This window comes from Ursus maritimus, unplaced genomic scaffold (assembly GCF_017311325.1).
Source record: "Ursus maritimus isolate PB19 unplaced genomic scaffold, ASM1731132v1 scaffold_2, whole genome shotgun sequence".
Lineage (NCBI taxonomy): Eukaryota > Metazoa > Chordata > Mammalia > Carnivora > Ursidae > Ursus > Ursus maritimus.
Genome location: NW_024424452.1, coordinates 4216878 through 4226011, shown reverse-complemented (window position 1 = coordinate 4226011; position 9134 = coordinate 4216878).

Here is a 9134-nt window from a genome sequence, read left to right as displayed (position 1 = left end):
GGGGCGCCTGGGGTGCGGGCGGGGAAACGGCTGCGCCCCCCACCCCCGCTGGTTCCGGCTCTAACCCCGCGCTGGGTCGGCTGGGGGCTGTGCTTTACATCTGCACAAACTCCGGAGAGGAAAAGCCTCACCCCCGGTTAACAGACGGGGAAACTGAGGCTGGGCGCCAAAGTAACGGGCGCCCAAGGTCACAAGCTAGCCAAGTGACAAGTTTGCCTGGGAGGGAGTACCCAATCTCTAGAGGTATTAAAATGCACTCTACAGTCCCCACTATGACTCGTACGCATCTCCACGGAGCTGAGTTATGCTGTGACCCTCGTTGGTCGTCCAGATGCCCAACCCCGCGCTCCCCGGACCCGCCTGGCTGTGGGCCTCAGGCTGTTCAAACGCGAAGTGGGGACAAAGTGCACGGCGCTCGGGCGGGTCCGGAGGAGGGGAGCGCGGTCGGGCTGGTGGTCTGGGGGACGCCAGGGGCAGGGGCGAGGCGGGGATTAGAGAACCCTCCCGCCCGGGAGCCCCCCGGGCCCCCGCCGTCTCCCTGGGGGCAGGAGGACGTGGGGGGCGGCCCAGGCAGAGCTCGGCAGCCGGGCGTGTGAGCCCAACGCCCCCTCCCCGGGCGCTCCCAAACCTCGCCTTTTATGGAGAGGAAGTTGGGCCAAGTGGGCCGGGCCGGCCGAGGAGCTGGGAGGGCGGGGAGGGGGCCCGCGGGGAGCTCCGGCCCGGCCCGGCCCGTGCTGGACACGCTCTGGGAGCGCCGGGCTTATCTGCCCGCGGGAGACTCGGTCCCGGGACGAGGGAGGCGCGGAGCCGCGGCCACGTGAGCCTGAGCCGCGCGGGCCTGGCAGCGTCAGATAATAGCACCCCACCCCAGCCCTCAGCGCCCGAGCCCTGGGCAGAGGCGGCGCCTGAACCCCCGAGGCTGAGCGGGGGGCCCTGGCCTTGGGCTTCACCACCCCAGGCTGGAAGGCTTGTCTGCAGAATGGGTCTGACCACGCTCACCTCCGGACTGCAGGCAGTTACCTACCTGGGGTGTCCAGCGGGGCCCTCCACCCTCTGATTTGCTTAGACCTAGACCTTACCCCTCCCCACCTGTGAGTGTCTGGGTCTCTGTCTTGCAGCCCACTGTCTGGACCCAGATTCTGAGCAGAGAAAACCCTCCTGCACCCTCAACTGTCACCTCCTCCAACCCTGGCCATGTGGCGCTGCGTTGACTCAGTATCCCACCCATCCGGGTGGGCCAGAGCCCCTGGGCCCTGGATGCTGGTCTGAGGCCACCGGGCTCCACGATGGGGTGAGCACACTGAGGCCCAGGGACGGCAGGGCATGGCCCAGCGCACCTGAGTGCTGCGAGGGTTCTGCTTTTCAGCCCCAGGCCATGTGAACCCCCACCTTAGGAACGCTGGCCCAGGTATAGCCACAGGGGTCCCCATGAGTGGCCTGTGACAGACTGGTTCTCCTGAGTCCCCCAGAAATTCCCAGGCCTCCAAGAGCATTGCCTCGGCCTAAGGAGCTGAGTGTCAGATGGATGGCAGGGCAGCCGCGGGGCCAGAGGACGCTGGTCCAGCTCCTCTGCACGGCTCCATCACCTGCACAGTCGCCTCCGGCTCTGGGGGCCTGCCACACCTGGCCATGGGTCCTGGCTCGGCCCTTCCCAAGTATGGGTGCTGCTAAAGTCCCCTAGGCTTGCGTTTTCAGACTAGAACAGAGAGCTTCCCCCGGCCCCCTACCCCGAGGCCCAGGGGTCCGAGGGTGGGGACAGGTGAGGGGGCCACTTACAGACACTAAACTGGAAGGCTGGCACCACACCCAGTGCACCCTCAGGGAAAGGCGGCTATCCTGATTAGGCCTCGATAATGTCTCCAAGTGGCCCCAGGAGGACAGGGAGAGGCCAGGCTCCAGCCTTTGCCCTTTGCTCTCTGCCCTCGGCTCAGGCGGCCCCTGGGAGTAGGCAAGAGGCTAGGCCAGGAAGCTCGATCCGTCAGCTGATCATGGCTCCCTCCCCAAAGCAGACCTCGGGGAGCTCCCATGGAGAGGCCACTGGCCCCCAGTTCCTCCCTGGGAACATAGGGAACGTTTTCCAGCCCAGCACCTCCATTGGGCACTTTTCTTTCGAAGGTTTTTGTTGTTGTTGTTGTTTTAAGTTCTAAGTCATCTCTGCACCCAGTGTGGGGCTTGAACTCACAACCCCGAGATCAAGAGTCCCATTCGCTACCGACCCAGCCAGCCAGGCCCCGCGTGGCACTTTTCTGACCCCTCAACACACACTCTGGGTCCATGACATTTTTACCCCTATTTTATTTTATTAAAAAAAAATTTTTTTTTAGAGTAGGTCAATTGTATTTTATTTTATTTTAAAGAGTTTATTCATCTATTTGAGAGAGAGAGGGCGCGTATGCACAGGACCAAAGAGAGGGGGAGGGAGAGAGAGAAACAGACTCTCCACTGAGCAGGGAGCCCGATGTGGGGCTTGATCCCAGCACCCTGAGATCATGACCTGAGCGGAAGGCAGACGCTTAACTGACTGAGCCATCCAGGCGCCCCTCACCCCTATTTTAAAAGGGAGATCGAGGTCCTTCCATGTAAAGTGACTTGCCCAGGATCACGGAGAAGGCAGACATGCCCCAGCTCACCATGGTTCCCTCGCTGGGTGTGACCTTGGGCATGTCCCCTCACCCCTCTGGGCCTCACCTGGATTTGGGGAACCAGCAAGGCCCCTGCCGCCTGGAGCAGCTGGCAGGAGTGAGCAGGACAGGGCCTGGCTCCCAGGGGCTGGCAAAGAGATCTGGTTGTGAAGGAACAGTCGGTCCCAGCCAGCGGCTCCCCAGCTCACCTCATTCAGGCAGGTCCCCAGCCTCGACTGTGGGCTTTGATACCAACAGCTGTGAAACAGTGTAATGACAGGTGCCTGGGTGGCTTAATCAGTTAAGCATCTGATTCTTGGTTTTGGCTCAGGTAGTAATCTCAGGGTCATGAGATCGAGCACGGAGTCTGCTTGAAATTCTCTCTCTCCCTCTGCCCCTTCCCCACTCAAATAAATAAATCTTTAACAAACAACAACAACAGTATGATGACAGCCGGCCTGCCTGCCTCCTGGGGTTGCCATGGGGACAAAAGCAAAATGTAGAGCATCAGAAAAGTGAACAGACACACAGGTGATCACTGTCATTGCTATTATTATAATTGTTCTCATAACTCTAGTATTTCTAGTCCCAACGTCTACTCAGCCGGGCGCAGAGAGAAATCTGAAATGTGAGTTTATGTTGGAGCCCTCCTGGGCCCTTTCTTAATGTGGAACTTTCTGCTGAAGCATCAGACTTGGTCCTGCCCGGCTCCTGCTCCTTACACCCTCTATGGCTCCCGTCACCCTTGCAGGACGAAGTCCAGCTCCTGAGTTCAGGCTAGTTCTCTGAGAAGACGCCTGCCCCAGGCGTTCTGGGTGTCCGCTGAGTCCCAGTGCTACCACATTCCTGCTGTCTTGCTCTGTGGCTCTGCAGCTGGCTGTCCTTCTCTGGGCCAGGGCTGAGGCTGATCAGCTGAGGAAGGGGCCTCTGACCAGCTCTAGGGGGAGGAAGCCCAGAGGCCTTGCAGCTGTCACTTGGGAGGCCTGGTTCAGGTTCTAGGTCCCAGGGCTGGGTCCTAGAGGCTGGCATGGTGAACTTGTGTCTGGGAATTACCCAGCCCTTGTGGGCTCCCGAACCCTAGCTTAACCCACGTATGTGAGCCTAGGCTCTGTCCACGCCCACCTCAGTCTCCCCATCTGTCCAATGGAACCTGAATTCAAGGCCCCATACATTCCTCACAAGGGGTAGGGACTGACAGCCCCTTCTTTATTACCTCCTTTTCCCCAAGCTGTGTCCTGGGTGGAACGGGGCATAGAGGGGCAGGCAGTGCTGGGTGGGCTCCCCCAACCCCATGCCCACCCCAACCCGTTCACTCAGCTGGGGTCCTCCTTGTTCTCTGCTGGGTGTTGGCCAGAATGGAAGTGATCACATCAGATGTTTTCAGCTCTCCCAACATACCCTTCTATCAAGACCTCTCTAACTTGTCTCCTATTCAAACCTCAAAGCCCAACCAAAAAGACCCCTCCGCTCTAAAGCCAGGCCAGACCCTCAGGTTGGGCTGCCCGTCCTCCCAGTCAGTCCCTCGCACAGTCAGGATATCAGACAATGTTTCCCCTGGGGACCTCTGGGACACAAGGCTGGAGTCTGACCTGTGAGTGTTATCAGAGGCTGGGTGAGTCAGCTACAACCCAGAGACCTGAGGACTTCCTATGACACCACTACTCTCCTCCTGCCAACATCTTCTGGAAGGTGTGAGCCCTCAGGTGGCCAGCCCTTTCCTCCCTAGGCCTATTCCTCATCAGCTTTGGCAGTCCTGGGACACCACACCCTCCTGGGACAGGATGCTCACGCCCTCACGAGAGAACACAGCCATTCCTGCCGCCTCTGTCCCTTCTGTGGAGAACTGAATCGATGGATTGATCCTTCCTTCCTTCCTTCCTTCCTTCCTTCCTTCCTTCCTTCCTCCTTCCTCCTTCCTCCTTCCTCCTTCCTTCTTCCTTCCGTCTGCAGATGGAAACTGAAAACTTCACTAACCATGCACTATGAGCTGGGAATCCTGCAGTGACCAAAACAGATAGGGTCCCTGCCTATGAAGCAGGGAGGGAGAAAGCAAACCTGTCATCACACAGATGCACTTCATTATCAGCTGTGATGGGCGTGACAAAGAAACGCAGGAGGCATAAGAGCCTGCCCTTGTCTAGAGAGCAGGGAGGACTTCCTGCAAGAGGTGACATTTACACTGAGCCTTAAAGGATAAGCAGACTCTAAAGAAGCAAAAACGGTGTGCCTGGGGAGCGGGGTCCATTATGGCAGCAAGAACGAAAGGCAAGTGCAAAGGCCCTGAGGCAGGCAGGAGTTCGGTGCTCTGAGGACAAGAGGCCAGCTTGCCTGGCACGTGAGATGAGGCTGGCAGGGGTGGGCCGCGTTCCCAAACTAGCTACCCTTTTGGGAAAGTGCACACCTCCTTAGCGTGCAGCTGCATGAATTGCCCCAGACCAAACACTTAGGCCCAGCACCCCGACCAAGAGACATTTTCAACTCCCAGAGGCTCCCTCGCGCCCTTTTCAGTCTCTCCTCCCCAAAGGGCAGCCACCATCCTGACCTCAGCACAGACTCCCACCCCTGTCTGTAAACTCCGTAACGCTGAATCACACGGCATCTACTCCCGTGTCTGGCTTCTTCCATTCAGCGGGGTGTTCCCCGGGCTCACGACCGGAGCCCGCCAGTACTTTATTCCGGTGCGCGAACACACCACACCTTGTTTCTCTTTTCCATTGCTCGCCTGCGCTCAGGGCGTTGGTAAATACAGGATACTGTATGCGAGTATGCACGGACATTTCTGCTCATGTCTTCTGTGGACACGTGGACTCATTTTTCTTGGAGAAGAACCTCGGAGTGGAATTGCTGGGTCATATTTTCAGGGCATTATGAACAGTTTCCAAGGTGGTTGTGGAAATCCCAGCCCCGCGAGCAGCTGCTTGTCCCCAGTAACACTTGGTATATGCCCGTCCTCCTCACCTCACCCACTGGGGGATGAGGCTGAATCTCAGTGTGGTTTTAATTTGCATTTCCCGTTGACCCATGATGTTGAACGTCTTTTTTTTTTTTAAGTAAGCTCCACGCCCAGCGGGGCTCGAACTCACGACCCCAAGATCAAGACCTGAGCCGAGCCCAAGAGTCGGATGCTTAACCCACCAAGCCACCCAGGCGCCCCGAGCATCTTTTTATCTGTATCAGTGGTTTGGAGATTTGGGTAGGCTCCTGTTTCAAGTGCCCGTTCAAGTCTTTTGCTCACCCCCACCCCTCCCTTGCCACTCCTCACCCAAACGTCCTGCCAGTATTCTCCGGTGGAAAAACAATCCAGGAGGACATGAGGGAGAGGGGGGCAGTCCCTGGTTCTCTCCTCCCCACCACCCACCCCTCAAGGGCCCTGCTCTGTGTGTGACAAGCCTGGGGACCAGCGAGAGGCATGGGTTTGTCTTGTGAGCTCACACACATTACACACATGCTGGGGGGGGGCAGACAGAAGGGCCTTTTCCCAGGACTCCCCTCCCTCTGCCTCTGGAGCTGGCCCAGCGGGGAACAAACCAAGAGCTGGCTGCAAGGCTGGTGAGTGCCCCCCCGCTCCGCTCCTGGACCCTTCCGCAAGCCTGGGATGAAGAAGAGCTATTAGGGCCTTCGTACCACAGGGACACAGTGTGCCCGGCCCAAGGTCACCAGCACGTGGCTACCCTGTACTTGCTCTGGGCAGGCCCTGCGTTTCCGTTCATTCTCCTGTTCTCTCCCTACAGCTCTGCCACTCCGGAGGTGAGCAACTTGTCCAAGGCCGCAACGGGGTTAGCCACCGTGTCCCCAGGAGGGGAGTGACAGAGCTGGACACTTGGAACTTTCCATCGGCTTCTGCAGTCCTGCTGCCCGCTGGGTGCTGAGTGCCACGATGCACCAGCCTGAAGAGAGGGGACCCCAGGGCAAGTAGGGGGCAGCAAGGGGGGGCCCCACTCCCTCCTGAGCCGGACCCTTTGAGGGACCTGAAGTCCGTGTGCTCTGAGAGTGACAAGGAATGAGGCTGTGGGCAGGACTGGCTTTGGCCAGGTAGAGAAGGCCAGGCCAGAGCAGGCAGCTTCCATCCTGGGCAGACAGGCCGCAAGTGGCCATGGGAGCTGTCCACACAGCCAGGGCCTGCTCAGGTCTCCTTGGAGCTGTCATCGCCTCGGCCACGGGGAGCAGAGTCCTGCACCCTTCCAGACAGACCCACCTGGCCCTCCCAGCAGCACGCAAAGTGCAAACCTCCAGCCTTCCAGGCCTAGGCTCTGGCTTGCCACACGTGCTATGTGACACTGGGCAAGGCTCTGCCCATCTCTGGGCCTTGGTTTCTCTTTTGTTAAGGGGGTGAGTGGTGGCCAGCTTTGAGGGTGTCTGTGACAAGCTGCTGAAAGGCCCAGAAGGCCCACCCAGACAGTGCCATCCACACATGGTCTTACGGACCCCAGTGGACTCAGAGATGCTGAGTCACTTTCCAGGGACGTCCAATGGGTGAGTGACAGAACAGAATCTCAGCGCAGAGCCTCACTGTGGTTTGAAGAAGGAAAGACTGGGGTCCCCATAAGACATTGTGCTGAGCTGACTATTCTGTGGGGGGGGCCTAATGGATGGGAGAAGATGCTATGTTCCTTCCTGGGGTACCCCACCTGCTCTGGGGCTCGCGAAGAAGGCACAGCACGTGGCCTTTCAGCCCTGGGCGCAGCGGGCTTATTGCTAAGTCTTACCTGGGCCTGGACCGACCCTGCACCTTCCTCACTATGGGCACACCTGGGTGCCACCCCCCACCCCCGCTGTCATCGCCAATGCTAGGGGTCTCAGCAGCCCAGGTGACTTCATTGGACAGCCAAAATGATTCCCTAGGAACCCCAGAAATTAGGGGAAGGGGAGCCCTGGCTGCTGCCACCGGCCCCCCACAGAGGCCAGTTTGCTGGGGAAACCCTTTCTCTGCCTGATCCACCAAACTGAAGCCCACGACTTCTGTCCCTTCTCTGGGCTGCAAAGGACCAACCTCATCCAGGCAGGACCGTGTCCCCAGTGGACAGGGCAGGCCAGGGGGTCCCCCGGTGTCCCCAGCAGCTGGCACAGGGCCAGGCACAGGCAGACGTCAGGAAGCCCAGCCACACAGCCAGCTCAGGGTGCTGGCCAGCCCGGCAGCAGCCGAGATTTCTGGGTAGGCAGGGCCTGGTGACGCAGCTCCGTGGCCATGACTGATCGGGTTTCCACTTGGATGCGCCCCACGCCCCGCGGCTGGAGGTGCAGCGCCAGGTGGGGAGCGCCCCGCGTGGAGCCCTGAGTGTGTGCCCCACGGCCAGCCAGGGCCCGGCTCTGCCTGCCACTGCCCACCAGCAGTGTGGGGGTCCGGTCATGATGCACTGCGAACTGCAAGACCAAGTCCCGTGGTCACTGGCCTCAGTTTGTTAGTCTGAGAAATGGGGAGATTCCGGCTGAGCTGGCAGGGGTGAGGTGAGATTTCTGGGTGGTGACGCAGGCCTGGCTCTGGTCAGAGCAGGCCCTCAGGGACTCTCGGGGACTGGGGAGGCCAGGCTTAGCCCTGAGGTGAGGGAGCCTGGTCTCTGAGTCAGCGGCCCCGCCCGCCTGCACTTTCCAACACCTCCTTCCCCCTTCTACGTTCCCCTTTCACTTCCTTGGGCCCTCCAGGAGGGGCGCCCCTCCCTCCCCCCTCCGCTCCCTGCCCCCTCTGCTCCCCCAACTCAGGCCTTCCAGGCCCCTGGGTCAGGCAGAAGAGCAGCAGGAAGAAGGCCACCCAGCCAGGAAGGGGTTGAGCCCCCGCACTGACCCGATTTCTGGGGGCTCGGCACCCTGAGTGCCAGATGCCCCCCTGCCTTTTTTCACAGCCCAGGGACAGAGGCCTAAGGTGCAAGGTGTGTGCAGTACCTCCCGTGAAGTGACAGGATTCCTCCTGGGTGTGTTTGCCCACACCCCAGGGGGGCCGCGCAGGGAGCCTCCACTTGGCCTCCAAGTTGCTGCTGACCCCACCCCACTTGATCCGACCTCTGTCAACCAGCTTCTCAGGCCCTGGTCTGGAAAATGAAAGGGCCGGGTGTCTGAGGGCTACCTTGGCCTCTAGGTGCCTTTGGGCAGGTCCCCAGCCGCTCGGGGGGAGTTGTGGTGATGAGTGGTTTTCGAGACCCTCCCAGGACAACTGCTGGGGAGGCCGGATGCCTCAGCCTCCCTACACCCCCAGTTTGCCTGGGAGGGTCTTCAGCTCCCAGGGTCCGGCTCCCTGTCAACGCTCTGGGTCTGTCTGGGTCGCCTGGGGTTCTCCTCTGTGGAATGGGGACAGCAAGCCCTCCCAGCAGCTGGTCTGGGGCAAGAACGGGCTCAGCTGGTGCGTGTAGAAGGGGGGGAGCCCAGGGAACCTTGTTTTCTATTTCTGAAAATTCAATCAAGTTCGAGTAAGCAAGGCTGGGAACTTCCCAGGAGGGCCCGGCCTTTCTCAGAGTGCCCTGGGGCACAGGAAGAGAGATGGGTAGTTTTTAAGGATTTTTAAAAACTCTCCCAAGAAGTATC